Genomic DNA, 17365 nt, shown 5'->3' with positions numbered 1-17365 from the left:
TAATAGCGACCAGACTGTATGATAATAGCGACCAGACTGTATGTTAATAGCGACCAGACTGTATGTAAATAGCGACCAGACTGTATGGATAATAGAGACCAGACTGTATGTTAATAGCGACCAGACTGTATGGATAATAGCGGCCAGACTGTATGGATAATAGCGACCAGACTGTATGGATAATAGCGACCAGACTGTATGGATAATAGAGCCCAGACTGTGTGTTAATAGCGACCAGACTGTATGTTAAAAGCGACCAGACTGTATGGATAATAGAGACCAGACTGTGTGTTAATAGCGACCAGACTGTATGGATACTAGCGACCAGACTTTATGGATAATAGCGACCAGACTGTATCGATAATAGCGACCAGACTGTATGGTAATAGCGACCAGACTGGATGGATAATAGCGACCAGACTGTATGTTACTAGCGACCAGACTGTATGTTAATAGGGACCAGACTGTATGGTTAATAGCGACCAGACTGTATGTTAATAGTGTAACGGAGCCGCCTAGTCACTTCATTCAATATTGTCTCCGTCTAGTTCTAGACTAGATCGTTTGCTGGTAGCGCAAAACAACGATCTTACACAAGACTCGCAAAAGCTAGCTGGTAACGCTCGACTTGAACCGTAGTACTGGTAGCGTACTTTGTAGAACTAACATGAAGTATTAAGTAAACTCAAGTTTTGTGTACCACATAGACTGATTTTATTAAATGACACATATATAGTATGTTATTCTGAATATCCTTCACACAAATCTTTACATAGTAGTCATACAACAACCACACTAACCTTATCCTAGGTCTTGACACTGAAGTCTCCGGTACTGTAATTCCGGTAAGAAATCCACGTATGGGTAGAATATAATATATATATAAAGCATTCCTAATGAAAGTGACAAAGTTATGAGACTGAATAAGTTATGTTAATTTAGGTTTCAAAGGCCGAAAGAAGTATAAATGATGTCCGAATAATGAAGACTAAGTGTATACGTAAAAGTCAATAAATCTCTATGTCTAAAAGTCTATAAGTCTAACGAAAATACAAACGTTCGCTCTTTTATACTCACTCTCAAGCACAACAACAAATCAAAACATCGTATGTCGGTCCTAGAATAAACAACCAATCGAATAACTGTAAATAAACATCGCGTTTATTTACCGAACTCGAACATTCATAAACTCCCGCTATTCGGTGATCGCAACTCTAAGACCGGAAATACGTAACAACTGTCACTCTCCGTACATGCACACTCTCACAACAATGGCAGCCTCCATCACACTACAGAACACGCACCAAGACTCGTCGATAAGACGGGAACTACAGTTATAATACATGCAATTATCAAGGTTTATATGAAAGGTTCAATTAATACATCAACAATACAACTATATATATCATCCAAGCGACACAGCGCCCTTACTTTGTTCGAAAATAACACTNATGCTGTCCTTCTCCGTGAGCTTGTGTAAAGGTTTCGCGATGGTGGCGAAGCCTTTGATAAACTTTCTGTAATAGGATGCAAGTCCAACAAAACTTCTCAACTCTTTTACTGTTTTGGGGACTAACCATGCTTTTACTGCCTCAATTTTTCCTGGATCAGGGGAAACTCCTTCCTCTGACACAATGTGACCTAAGAATTTGACCTTCTTTTGGAATAATTTGCATTTCTTGGGAGAAATCTTGAGTCCTGCTTCTCCTATTTTACTTAAAACTTCCTGTAGCCTCCTCTGGTGTTCTTCAAATGTCTCGGAGAATATAATAACATCATCGATGTATATCAAACAGGTACGCCACTGGCATGGTGCTAAAACGCTTTCCAGGAGACGCTGAAAACTTGCTCCAGCATTACATAATCCGAAAGGCATTGATTTAAATTCATACAGGCCATTATGGGTGACAAAGGCTGTTTTCTCCCTGTCTGATGGGTCGACTTCCACTTGCCAATATCCGCTCTGCATGTCGATCACAGAGAACCATTTTGAACCTCTGAGGGTGTCGAGAGAATCATCGATCCGCGGTAGAGGATAAGAATCCTTTATGGTAAGTTCGTTCAACTTTCTGTAGTCGATACAGAATCTCACTGATGAATCTGCCTTCTTCACAAGAACTATCGGCGATGCCCAAGGTGACTTTGAATGTGTTATTACTCCTGCCTTAAGCATGCGTTTGACTTCCTGTTCAGCTATCTCCTTCCTGGCTAATGGTAGCCTCCGAGGTGCTTGTTTAACTGGCCTTGCATTCCCAGTATCTATTTTATGATAACCTTGCTTGGTTTTTCCTAAGTCATCTTTATCCTTTGCAAACACATTCTTATTAATGTTTAATATCTGTTTCAGCTGCTTGACCTTGTCATCATCCAGATGCTGCTTACTGGATTCTACGGTTACCTCTAGATACTCTGGAACACTGTCATCCGGAACAGGTGGTGTCTCATCCAATTGGCACAAGTATTCTGCCTCCGGTCCAGCTGATTGTTCTTCGTCCCTCACATGACATGATCGAACCACCATACATTCTGCTGTGATTGTCTTTTTATATATCCTCTGTGGTTGGTTGGTCATATTGGCTACTCGGACTGGTATGACCTCTGATGACGGGTCAAATATACTTTTCCCCACAAGTACTCCTATCTTCGTCAACTTACAGCTTCCTTCATCAATGATAGCTTGGTGTCCCACCGGTATGTCCCCTACTATCTTAGTTGGTAATATCATCTCACTACTGGCTGGTATCACCACATTCTCTGTTAGTGACAGTTTGAATACAGATCTTGACCTCTGGCTCTCCAAGTAACATTTGGCTGCCTTACCATTGAAGGTCACTGTTCCTCTCCCTACATCCATAACACAGTCATTCTGTTTCATAAAGTCATATCCAATGACAGCCGGTACTTCAATATCAGCTACTATCATACGACACTTCTTAATTTTCCCCGAAATCTCCAGTGGAAACATTGCCATACCCATCGGCGTAATGACCTTCCCATCGGCCACTCTCAGTTGTCCACAATTTCTGCTCAAATCTGGTCGTCTACTCTCTGGTAACTCGAGAAATACCTTGCTACTAAGTACAGAAATAGTTGCTCCTGTATCCAATAAACTATCTATCTCCTTACTATACAGAGATACCTGTAAAAATAATCCATCATTACTTGTATGTTTAATCTCAAACACACATTGGGGTCCCTCTTTGTTTTCCTTCATACTTTCTCTATCTTTTTCCTCTTGGGTTAAAACATGCCCCTTTGTCCTAACCCTTACTGGTTTAAATGACTCCTCTCCTCAGTTCGTGAACCTGAATTATTACTGTAAGGAACATTCTGTTGATGAGTTCCATTGGGTTGTCTCCCCTCCCTAGGTGATTGTCTCTGTCTTCTTGGCTCTTTGCAATCTCTCATGATATGACCTGGTTTTGAGCAGTTGTAACAGGTACGCGTCTCTGTATTCATTCTACGTTCCTCCATTTTTGCTATGTTGAATTCATCTTCCTGGCCATACTCATCAAAAGTCTGTTGACGTACAGTGTGACGAGCTGTGCCACTTTTCCTCTGGTGACTCACCATAAAGGCTTCATATTTCAGGGCTGCATTCAATGCATCATCAATGATTTCAGAACTTGACTGGCATACTGCCCATTCCATGTCTCTATCTGTTAGGGCTTCTCTGAAACATCTGTAAGCCAAACTTTCTCTTACTTCTCCAGGTGCTGTAGGATACCCTAATCTCACTAGGCGTTTGACATCTTGGGCCAGATCTGTCAGGCTCTCATTTGGTTTCCTTGTCTTGGAGGTAATTTGAGCTCTGTACATCTCGCACTGATTTTTCGGTTCGAACCTAGCTGTTAAAATGCTGACCAAACCTTTGAATGATTGCATGTCTTCACACTTAAGATCTGATATGACGCCTCTTGCTGTTCCAGTCATGGATGCAGCCAACTTAAGACTCTTCATTTCATCTGTCCACTGATTCAACCTGGATATCAATTCATAGTGACTCAAGTAGTCGATGAGATGTCTGTACTAGACTTAACATAAGCTGCACTGGAACTCGCCGGAAAATGTACTTGGAGTGTTCATGACAATAATTTTGATAGTTATCATTTCCCTATCATAACAAAATATTGATGTAGACCACTTTGTAATAATACAGACATTACGGCGCGGCAGAATTTTAATAAAGCTGATTGGGCTGGATACACGTCATCCAGTGAAAGGGAAATAACTCCAGTACTTATACGAACTTAATTAATGCCAATATCACTCTTACAAATAAATATGTTCCATTAAAGAAGAATAAAAAGTACAAATATTCTGCGATACCGTGGTGGAATTGGGGTGTCAACGGGCCGTACGTGCCAAGCACAAAGCCTATAATAAGGCAAGACAGTTTTGATTGTAAAGACCTACAAGATTACAGAGAGAAAAGACAACAAATAATTAAAAATGCAAAAGAAACTTATTGGGAAGACTATTGTACCAATAAAAATAAAGACACTTCAATGACCAAAATTTGGAAAAATGTTAGAAAGATAAACAATCATACCACTAGTACACAAATACCTGCTATAATAGATATGAATACGAAAGAGTAAGTCACGGAGAACAAACATAAATCCAAATTATTTGCAGCATTCTTCTCTTCAATAAGCAATACCAGTAACTATAAACCTGAATTTATAGAACATAAAAGTGAATTTGACAAAATGTATTTTGAATATATTAATGATCTACATGTAGAGCCCAGTGACCACCATATTAACATTAACATTTCAGGAATTTACAGACGCGCTTGCGCAAACAAAAGAAACTAGTCCTGGGGATGACGCCATAACATATAATATGTACAAAAAATAAGGTGTAACAGCGCAAATAGTTCTTCTGGAATTTATATATTTAGTGTGGGATAAACACATCATCCCAAGTAGTTGGAAACACTCCATAATAATCCCGTTTTTTAAACAAGGGCAAAAAAAACCCAACAATTTACCACGTTCCTACAGGCCCATATCTCCAACATCAACGATATGTAAAATCAGTTATTTTTCAACATTACCTTTTTGAAATCAAACCGAACATTCTATAAGCATTTTTAGTACACGAAAGGAAATTTCAAAAATGTCACGAGCGAATATTTGATTATCTCTGTGAAAAAGTCCCGAAACTTTTGAAAAGGAATATACCAATTATAACAGATAGGGAAAAGGGTGTTTCTAACGCAATTAAAAAGGTGTTACAAATCTGTACTGCTGGAATCATAGTAAGAGAGACTTTAAATACTGGTTACAAAACAATCACGCAGATAGTTCTGAGATAGCTGTTTATTTACAAGATTTAACTAGAATTATACAGTCAGATGAGGATGATTTCGACGAGACAGCCAATTAGCATTAAACTATTTCAACAATCACCTTCAGAATGACATCAAATTACACGCTGCAAAGTGGAACATTCAACAGTTCAGTGGTCTGTATAATCCTTTGTCGGGAGTAGTACAAAGTAAGGCTTTTGGCACAGGGTCATTGAGTGCACTCCCCTATATAATCCTTACCACCACCCCGCACCACCCTGCAGCACCACCCTAACCGGGTGGTACCGATCGATGACGTCACAGGGGGGGGGGGGTTATCATGTATTTGGGTTTTTCCTGACTGCATCTATTTATAGCGACAACCTATAAACGAGGGGGGTACCGATCGATGATGTCATAGGGGGTTCTCATGTAAATAAAATTCTGACTGCATCTATTTGTAGCGGTCCGATTACATCACGTTTAGAAATATCGAAACCGGTTTCAACCGGATCGGTGATGTTCTCGAATCTTCTAATACAATAACAATACAAATATACGTACAACATTTTATTTTCCCAGTCGCGATGGAATGAACGTAGGTCGGAGAGCCATCCCACGTCCACTCTTACAAATATTACCTATTCTATCATGGACAATATCAATATTTACATCTACATGAGAGTCATCTACCCGCAATACGGTACTAGAACGATTTGTTTATATATACGCTCTTTCCCATAACATGGGGTCTTGACATTTTCTAGGGTAGTTCAATCCCCTAGAAATCGGTTACATCTGACGCGCGTATCCAGGAATTAATTTTTTAGGCCAATTTAGACATTTGACGTAGTGTTGTTTGTTACGACCTTTTCCTCTAGTTTTCAATGTGGTTTCAACCTTCCACATGTCATCTTCCCTTACGTTAACTTTCTGTAGCTCGGACTGATAGAAAGTAACTTTAATTTCATCGCCATCGTAGTCTTTGACACTGTACACAGGCGAGCCTCCACGTAGTATCTTTTGAGATATGGTAAATATCTCCCCCGTCCATTTTTCGTCGTATTCCCGTGTGAATGGATTCCTAAGATGTCACAAACGCACTTTATCCCCTACTTTAAACCTGAACGTTTTACGAACTTTTTTAGTCTTTCGTAAGATCGACTCTTTCTTCGGCAGGTACATCCTCCACCAGACAGATGTTTCGTTATTTTTGTTAACCTTAGTTGGAGCTGTCCCAATGGTCCTGTGATACGTATTGTTGTAGCTGTCGGCGAACGTCTGGAGTTTTGTCATGTATTCGTAATTCCTTATGTGTGTGAAATATCTATACATTCTTGACTTGATGGTCTTGATAACGCGCTCGGACACGGCAGCCTTGGTTTCGTTTTGGTCATAAAGATGCTGAATATGGTATTGAGTTATCGGTGCGAATCCTGCTAGGTTGTCTCCCTTCGCTGATAATCTCACGAAGAGCCTTTGTTACGGATGCCCCTGTTTCGTCTTTTAGAGGTTTCATCCATAGAAATTTTGAGAACACGTTTATCACCACGAGTACGTAGGAATAACCGTTGTTTTCTTTCTGAAACTTGACCATGTCCATGAGATCGGCAGACCATTGGTCGTCGATTCCTGTCACCAAGATTCTGTTTCGTTTGAATGGTCGTCGGATGGATAGCTAAAGGCTGTACGGTTCTTGTCGATGTAACCATTTTATTATCTTGTATTTACTAATGACGTATTTTCCAGCTTTTCTCACGTATCGATACAATTTATCAGGCACAGAGAAACTCCCAGCATTGGTAGGATCGTTATAAATGTCTGATAAATAACCTTCCCAAGCAGACATCCTTCTTCATCGAGTTCTAGACGTTGTATGAGGTTCGTTCTGATGTATTGATTCTTTTATTAGTTTTCTTCTTCAGAATTCTCAAACTCTTCCTCTTCATCCTCCTCATCTGCGGATTCATCATCATCATCATCATCCCACATCTCTTCTAAGCTTTTCGATCCTCATAACCATCGTCAACGAATTCTACGACATCTTCCATGATTTTCTCGTGAACCAATCCGTCTTGTAACTGAAGAATGTACCGGATAATTGACCCGTATTTTTCGTTAAATAGATCCATGTCTTTAAATTTCATCTTTTCGTTTGCTTTCTCCTGGGCTTCGCCTTCAGACATATCTTCATTTACGTATTTCTCCTACTTTTGATTCCATTTCTTCTCGTTTGCAGACCTGACTTCATTCATCATGCTATCGAAAGCTTCGTGTTCTTCAGTATCTCTATTTTCCTCGTCGGACTTCATATGCGATCCACCTTTTTGGTTTAGGCTCATCTTCTTCGTTTATAGATTCTCGTTTTCTTTTAAGGGAGTCGTTTTCCGAAAACCATTTTTTCTCGTGTCTCTGTAAATCATGCATGTCTTGGAACACAATACCACAATCGTCACAGGCAGGCATTTCTTCTGTTTCTAAGGACAGCTCTTGTTGTTGTTGTTGTTGCTGCTGTTGCTGCTGCTGCTGGTAATACGTCCGCTCGGTTGGAGTGTCTGCCTCAAAATTATCCTTAGTTTGGTCTTTCTGCCCTTTTTTAGGCTGTCCAGAAAAAACTTAACTGCGCATGCGTAATGACTCGGGTGTTGATGGTTTCAAATCGACGAGAAGATATCCGTACGGCTTGGTGGTGGCTTCTTTGAAATGTCTCATCAGGTATTGAACATTTTCAGGGTACATCTATCTGGCTAAAGTCATAATCTGCTGTTTATCGATGTGATTATTGAACAATACCAGGTAGTGGCAATTTCTCCTCTGTGTGGGGTCTTTATTGCAGTAGAGGTTCTGATTGATGGCAATGACAGACATGTTTCTGTGGTGGCTTCCCTCCGTAAACAGTTCGTTAATGCGAGGGTCCTTGCTGGCTGTCGACATCAGATCGTCGAAGATGACAAGGTTTCTTACTCCATGATCCAGGAAGGAATCCTGGTCTAAATCCAGTGGTATCCCCTGAATAAATTCAACCTCTGGTATAACGGTTGCCTTGATAACGTCATAGAGGGGCTGCCATCGTTTGTAGAGCCATACAATCCTTTGTGGAGGAGGTGATATTTTGGTCAAGCAGTTTTGTAGCGGTAACTTGGGTCCCGATACATTTGCTGTGAATGGATGCTTGAAGACAAAGTACTGCTGCTGCTGCTGCTGCTGCTGCTGGGTAAATACAGCATATACCGGCTGCTTCATAATGTCTATGTAGGATGGTTGCTGCTGCTGCTGTTGTTGTTGTTGTTGTTGCTGCTGCTGCTGCTGCTGCTGCTGCTGCTGCTGCTGCTTCGTCACTCCATCTCCATGGTAGGACGGCTGTTCTTCCTGATGTTTGTGTCTTACGTGACGTTTTAAATATTGTGGCAAGATATATTCACTTAAGCAAATATGACACTGGTACGTCATATGGATGTGTACTCTTCGGCTTATTCCGTTTTGTAGGAGATACCTCTTGTCGTCGAATGGTGATAGACCCCTTTTGGTCATGGATATATTGTAGATTTGATGCCTATAACTTCTTATCTGATTTATTTGGGACATAACGACTTTTTTTTGAAAAAGACAGTCCTGGTAATACTCAAAACATGTATGGTTTTCGATGACATATTTTTTAATGGCTTTTGCCTTCTTTGATTCTACGTAAGTTTCCACCTCTTTGCCATCTTTCTCTTCCTTGACGTCATATGTGTACGCATACATTTTAGCCTTAAGTCCCACAAAGGCATGAATAGCGTTTCCATAGGTCTCGTCCTTCATTTTCCCTAATTCTTTCTTGTTTGTCAAACTGTAGAGGGGGTGATCTTTCTTATACTCCGATGTGTCGAATAAGTGTCGGTCTTTAAGCATGTATACACATACAAATATACACTGAACAATATATCGCTAATATTAATGATATTACACCATAATTCGTCCCTTAATTCGTCAGTAGAACTACACTGCAGAACTATGTGGATGACCACAGTTATGACATAAGTCATTATGAGCCAACCACCTCATGGTAACAATTAATTTCATTATGTAATAAACAGCTTCTCTATTTCCTTGGAACTTTTTACATAATTACCACCGCTGGTGTGGAACTAACTTGTCATGTATTAAAACAAACCTAGAGAAGTCTGTTTTATTACACATCCTATTTAACCGTACTTTTTCTTCATATCCACGCACAGCATTTTTAACCTGCATTTTCCAACGTGTTTTAAGAGGAAACCATCCCTCATTTATATACTTCTGAACCGGATCATATAAATGATATTTTCTTAGAATCCTTAGGTTATCATACGCAAAACCATACCTGACATTATTTTCTGCATCCAGATTTACAATAAAAAGTATTGTAAATAGTAAACGAGACGAGAGTGTCGTACTATGTAATCTGCATAGCCTACCGAAAAACAATAACTTTTTAGTATCGATATATCCTTCTATGCTTGTCCAACCCAGGAGGCCAGCACACATATCGGTTCTTGTTCGGATTGCGAAACCCTGAATGGATTTGACAATAAAGTGTTGCGCCCTCTCTAACATTAATATTTCTGTGTTTATTAGATTCCAAACTTCACAGCCGTACAAGGCTGACGCATACACTTTAGTTTTAATTATTTTACCTGTAGTTAGAGGGTATAAAGCACTAGGGTGACAACCAGAACGAATTAGACTCATTGTTCCACTACAAAACTTATTACATGCACGAAGTGTGCGTTCCATATTATTTAATTTATTATTTAACATAACTCCAACATGCGTTACGTTGTCAACTTCCGGAAGGGGGCAACTATAAAGATGAAAAATACTATTTGCATCAATTTTCTTTCTCCTTGAAACTGTTACAATGCTACTTTTTGTCGAAGAAAAAATAAATCTCCATTTTTTGCTGTAGTTCTCGCATAACTGTAACATATGTTGTAAATCAGTACGCTTAGTACACTAGACAGATGTCATCCGCTTGGGTTGGAATAATTTGCTATAATTGCCCCCATTCTGACATTGTTCAACCGTATTTAACAAATCATTAATGAATACTAGGTACATTTTTGCCGACAAGGCGCTCCCTTGTAAGATTCCCCTCTCCATCACAATCCATCTGGATAGAATGCCATTACTCACTACACAACTAGTTACATTTGTATAAATTGCTTTCATATCAATCCACAACTCCGATTTCAACCCCATCGTATACAGTTTATATAACAAGCCACCGTGCCACACTGTGCCAAATGCCTTACTGCTATCAAGGAAACTTACATACACATTATCTCCTCTCTCAATATTATAATTCACACATTCTTTTAAGTTGAATGACGTTAGCTTACTACATAAACCTGCCTGATAGGCAGACTAGGAAAAGAGCTCGAATTTAGGACTGGATCTATTCTCTTCGTTAATATCATTCCAAATATCTTAAAAATGACGGGCAAGAGAGTAACTCCACGGTAGCTATTCGGATCATCTCTCGGTTTTCCATTACCTTTGTGTATAGTTACAATTACACCTTTTTTTTACAATCACCTGGTATGTAATGATGTTTGATTAAAGAATTAAACAATTTGGACAAGTGACGATACAGTAGGACATTCCCATATCTTAAATGTTCGTAGACTACATTATCAAACTCCCCTGTTTTCTCTGCTCTTAATTTTTCACATACATTCTTAACCTCTGTTTCCGTGATTGGTTCGTCCAAAAATTCGTTTCCATCTTTTAAAGTCGTTTTTTCAATGAAGGCAACTTGTCTCAAAATTTGCTTTTCAAAATTTGCAACAAACATTGGGTTTGGCTTACTTTTAAACAGCTCTTCAAAATGCCCAGCCCATTTCTCGCTGATAACTCTAGGGTCTCTATAAAGTTAAAGTGATGGGTGATCCCATTATCGTTATATTAAAATGCTAGTGCTTGTTGAAATTGGCCAATGAAATAGTTTATATGCCTCTGAACTGTGTTCACGTTCACCAATCCAGTATATATATATTTGCGTTGCTGATTAGGTGTTCTGGTCAGTCTCACTCAAATCGGGTCAATTCGGTGCTTGGAAGGGTGTCGGGTTGAGTCAGAAGGTGATCCCGTCGCTGTCCTGCATCCTGCGCAGCGATCTTTTTGTGACTATCTTCGTCAAGTGTGATATTCTTATCGTCTGTATCGTATGTCGTCTGTACGTGAATCCGTTCGTCCGTGCTTGTGTCTGATTGCGAAATACAGTCCGTATGTTAGATCGCTATAGGCGAGCGTCCGTCGTCGAAAGTGTAAGTAGTATAGGTAAAACCTGCTGTTTATGACACGTCCGATATGTCCGATATGGAGGAATTGGATAACGAGGAGATTACTTCAGCGGAGAACTTTGAGCGGTTTACGCAGGGATTTCACACCCCACAACCTGCAGAGAGAAAGAGACCAAGGCGAGAGTCGCCGATAGAACAGGTGAGCAGTACTCAAAACTTAAACAAAGTTATAATGAAATCCAGTTCTTGTAAGTTAGCCAATAAGAGTTTCATTATAATCCAAAAATTAATTACATGTGTATTAGAATACCCTACCAAGACAAGGGCCTGGGAAATGGAGATCTTCTAATTACTTGCGCAGACAACATGCAGAAATAAAATGCTGGGACTAGCAACTGTAGGTGAGTAAAGAATAACAGTAAAGGTGCCAGTCAACTCAGAGAGGTCTGAGGGCGTTATTAACGGATTTGAGTACTGACATACCTGAGGAGGAAATCCTAGATAGTCTCAAAAATAAAGGTGTTTTGAAGGCCATACGTATGAAAGACCGGAGTCCAGTAATACTGTACGGCTTGTGTTAAACAGTCGAGTGTTGCCTGAGCGTTTAGCTCTTGGCTATCGCACATTTCAAGTTAAGCAATATGTCTCACCCCCTTCGAGGTGTTACAAGTGTAATAGGTAGTCAGTCCGCCACCCAGTCCGTCTGTTCTTCCGTAACAGCACCCCAGGAGCCTATACAGTGTCCGTGTCATTACAAACATTTCTCAGTCTAGTCGTGTCCGTCATCGCCAAACTAAGTAATGGCTCGAGTTGGTCGGATATTTTAATCTACGTATTGAGTCAAGCTGAAACCTTATTTGGTGTAAAGCTTGACAGTACACAACTGCCCGAAACACAATTAAGTTAAAATGTGACCCAATACCACCACTGGTATAGGCATTCTCCAGTTGAATGCCAGGAGCATCACTAAAAATGGCATATAATTTATCAACTGTATTGAAAGTAGACCTGATATCAATGTAATATGTCTACAGGAAACCTGGCTCCACGATGATATAGTTTTACTATACCAGGATTTTACCCTCCAATATAAAAAAAAACCGTCCTAATACACACCTTTTTTCAGTTATCTCCTCGTTAGTTCTCATATTTTGATACAGGGGGCGTTAAAATCGGCCGCCATTACGACCGTGATTGACAACAATAAACAAATTGGAGGCGCAAAAGACTCAATTTTCTGCAGCGAATATGTAAGCTAAATTATATGGAACTATTAACGAATTCGACATAACAACACCGTAGGAACTCAAAGGTCTCATTCTAAACATTGGTAATCTGTTGACATTCGACCTGATTCTATCGAACCGGCTGAATGGAAGGTTGATATGCGAGCATGGCCGACTGTTATTTACGGTAACATTTACAATTACTTGGTCCACAGTCGGGCGCTAGATGGCGATGATATGGAAAACTTTAAATCTTTGGACAATTTAAACAATTTTCAGAGTGGATCTGTAGGTAGAATTGTATACGTTAATGTAGATGACGATTTAGTATTGCTAGCATCGGAGGTGAGATCGTCTCAAAAGGCAAACCAAGATTATCATTTACCTTGGGTGTTGTGTAACCATAACGGAAGGATACAAACGGGAGTGTACGTGTGTTGCTGGTAAAAGCAAAACGTGTTGTCAGGTCAGGGCAACTAGGAACTAGGAAACTACTTCCTTAGGAAATATCAGGAGATTGAGATTAGTTATGATGTGGACTTCTGTACTGTAGAAAGGAAATCACAAGATAATGGAAATTCCACTTTCAGAAATTTCTGCCAAGAATTGTTGATGATTTTGAATCTGCTAGGTTTCTGTTAACTGCTAAATACAGTAAGAACTGATAACAAATGAGTCAGAAAATAAAATATCTTTATTGCATATTTACATGTACTTGTTGTTCAACTTTTGTTGAAATCTGAAAAATTTCATGTATTCACCATTACAAGAGTGTTACTGCTACAAGTAAATAAACTTGTAAAAGTTTTTTTTTTTATATTCTAGTACATTCTCATGTTCATTTGTGAGAATAGCCAATCAAATATCTGGCAGAAAGCAATGATTGACTGACATTAACATAAAGATATTTAAAGCCACAATAATTACATTGTAACCTCTGTAATTTCTAGAACACAAAAAGTATCTGCCCACCAAACTCATAAAAGGGCACCAATTTTTGGTTGGAATTTTACTTGTCATATGTATCTATAATTTGTTACAGATAGGCATATATTTTGAGAGAAAAAAATAAGGTTTTCTCCCAATTATCGTTTATACTATCACTGGGGGTGGTAATTTTACTGAGAATTGATTTAAACTTCTAGAACGTGTTGTATTAATATGAACACTACAGTTTAGGTTCAAATACTTAGATTGAAATACTTATAACTATTTACGTGTGCTAGCAACTTCTATTGTGTTGTTTACTTTATCAGACTTGAGATGAAAATTTTAAATTGTTGTATGGAAGTAGCATTTAAAAGTTTCTTGGGGGGGCTTTTAAGTCCAGTTTCTGCATAATGCTTACAATGTGGGATCCCTCTACGACCTTAGCTGTTAATAGGACGTAAAACAATCTAAAACCAAACGTATGCCACATTTCTGTACCTGAAGAGAGAGTGCAGTTTAAAAAAAAGTTAAAAAAACAAAAACATATGGGAAATGTAATTTAGCTATATATATACAACATGGAGATATCTCCCAGATTATCAAATTCCTGCTATATCTTGTAAACTTACTGCTAAAATCGTTAATATAGGACAATACAACTGTTTACCTCGCTCTGAGAGTGTTAAACAGGGCTAGCTTATATTTATAATTACCGTTCAACGGGAGGTAACTCCAGTTAGTCTCGTGTGTTTATTGGGGTTCTTGGTTCAACTTGTTCGGACTCGGAATGAATACTTCACTGAGTGTAATCAATAATAATTCCCTTCACAATTGGGTCAATGTCCTGTATCTGTTATAAAAAAGTGTCAGAAACATTAAGTAACAGAAAATTAAATCGTTGATTTATTTCGATACAGACTGTGGTTTGTATGTAACACACTGTGACAGAATGAAGATTGGTTTCTGTAATGACGTTTTGTTTGCGGCCAACGCTTGGTTTTGGTAAAGTTATTGATTTTCTGACAATTTTTTAAGAAAACTGCGATCATTTGTATATATACGTCGCGGTCAGCTGTCCGAAAAATGTATTTTTTTAACATTCAAAACAATTTACTGAATTAATGATATACCAGCAAGTATTCGACAAAATGACATTTTAGGTAAGCTTCCTGAATTACTGAGGTTTTGATCGTATTGCAAATACAAAGTCCGTAATTATTCTTCATGACGGACATTATATAAATATTACATTCATTAACAGGTGACAGTGAATATTGTCAACCCGAGAAAACCATTGTCACCCGAGGCGAAGCCGAGGGTGACAATGGGTTTTGGAGGGTTGACAATATTCACTGTCACCTGCTAATGAATGTAATATCTATTTTGCTACACCAAAAGTCAATGTAGCTCAGAAACGGCAGCAAACCTCGATAATGACATCTTGTTTGTTGATAGTCTGCTGTTTACAATCGCTATCGCACCGGCGCTTGATGAAATTGGCTGTTGCCGTCAAACGTTCTTGTGACCATCACGGGGGGGAAACGAAGCGGTGCACGCACATTTTTTGCGCATGTGATATTTTTCACTGTCTCATGGCAATATCCCCCGCGCCCCTTAAAGCCAATGTATTTTCGGAGGGTGACAGAGATTTTTGTTTCATTTTCTCCCAACCAATCAAATAGCTATAAATTCACTTGAGGTGTAACAAATTTAAATGATAAATTGAACTTGATAATACTATGTCTTCCAAAATAATATCTAGACATAAATTTTCTTCTGATTTGCAGTATTTTGTGATCATTACAATTAAACAAATAATGATTTTCGTCTCCAAGTTCATTCAGGTCGCAAAGAATACATTTTCTATCTTCTCTTTGAATGTTATTCCATCAACCACATTCAGTCATAAATTTAACATTAAAAATTCTTAATTTATAATTAACAGTTGCTAGGTTTGGAGGGAGATTTAGCAGGTATTTTTCTAATACTAAGTCATGTTTATAGATTTGGTCCCTTTAGGTAAATTGAGAAAACACCGCTTCTTCAATTATTAATTCACGACCATACAACATGACAGGATTAATAGCTTTATCGGAAATATCTAATTTACAGTCAATTGATAGATTATGGTCTCTGCATTTAACAATAGCACCATGCATTTCCCTAAGGCCCTTATCATATAATTGTCTAATATTTAACTGCGTGAAACCATTTTGGGTAAAATGGACACCAAGATATTTGAATTATTTCACAATTTCTACTTCATTTCTGTTAAAGGTAAAACGTATATTTTGGGATACTCTCCCTCTACCAAATATCAATATTTTTGTTTTATTGATATCCCCTTTAGGATGCCACAATTTTGAATAATCATAAAACACATTGAGTTGTTTTGGTAAATCTTCTGGGGTGTCTGCTAACAAAATAGTGCCAGCAGCATATAACATTACATACAACTTTAGATATACGTGTAACTCATTCTCAAGTTTCCCCTCCAGATTGTATAGGCCTGTACAGTCATTAGATTCTAAGTAAATCAGGGTCATTTAGATGTTAAGAAAATAAAAATGGGGAAAGATTTTCACCCTGCCAAACTCCAGAATTATAAGTAAAATTATTGGAGAATGTTCCATCTTTCATTACTTCAGCCTTAATACCATTGTTTTACAATAACTTTAAAACATTTTCCATCCACATTATTTGTAATTAATTTGTTTCACAATCCTATTCTCCAGACACTGTCGAACACTTTCTAAAAATCTATACAAGCACAATATATACGGTTTTTGGATTGTTTTGAAAGTTTCAAGTAATGAGCATAATGAAAATATATGATCTAAAGTAGAATGTTGTCTACGAAAAAACTAGTTTTCAAGTTCGACATTGTCTGCACATGTATTTAGACGCTCGTTAATTACAGCAGAATGGACAGTTTGAGGCTTTCTCCAACTTAAAACTAAAATTTGTATTAATAATGGACTCTTTTTGTGTTCAGAATGGACAGCTACTGAACAATGTACAGGTATTGAAGTCAACAATGACGAGGCGTGTATGCTGTATGAGCTATGGTCATTCATGCATGAATGCATATTGTTAACCTACTGGACAGGTACAAGTAGAGTTACTATATTTGGAAATGCACATGCTTTTCATGTCAAAATACTGATATAGTGAAGCTTGGTAATTAAAAGAGATAACATCTGATTCTCAAGAGAGGAAAGTGTCACTATCAACATCTTTTTGGGAAATTTGTGATGTAAAGACATGTTGATTAAGACAAAACATAGAACAACGATAATTACTAAAATTGCACATCAATTGTCAGCTATTAAACACACAGATACGTTTGGTGTTTTCCATTTCTCTTTACTGTGCGAAAACCTACAATATAGGAAAAACAATGAATACATTCACTCTCACAAAGACATACAATGAATACATTCACTCTCACAAAGACATACAATGAATACATTCACTCTCACAAAGACATACAATAAAAACATTCACTCTCACAAACACATACAATGAATACATTCACTCTCACAAAGACATACAATGAATTCATTCACTCTCACAAAGACATACAATAAAAACATTCACTCTCACAAAGACATACAATGAATACATTCACTCTCACAAAGACATACAAT

Source organism: Mizuhopecten yessoensis, unplaced genomic scaffold (genome assembly GCF_002113885.1).
Source record: "Mizuhopecten yessoensis strain PY_sf001 unplaced genomic scaffold, ASM211388v2 scaffold10871, whole genome shotgun sequence".
Classification (NCBI taxonomy): Eukaryota; Metazoa; Mollusca; class Bivalvia; order Pectinida; family Pectinidae; genus Mizuhopecten; species Mizuhopecten yessoensis.
The sequence above is the reverse complement of the archived record's forward strand: the minus strand, read 5'-3'. Positions refer to the sequence as shown.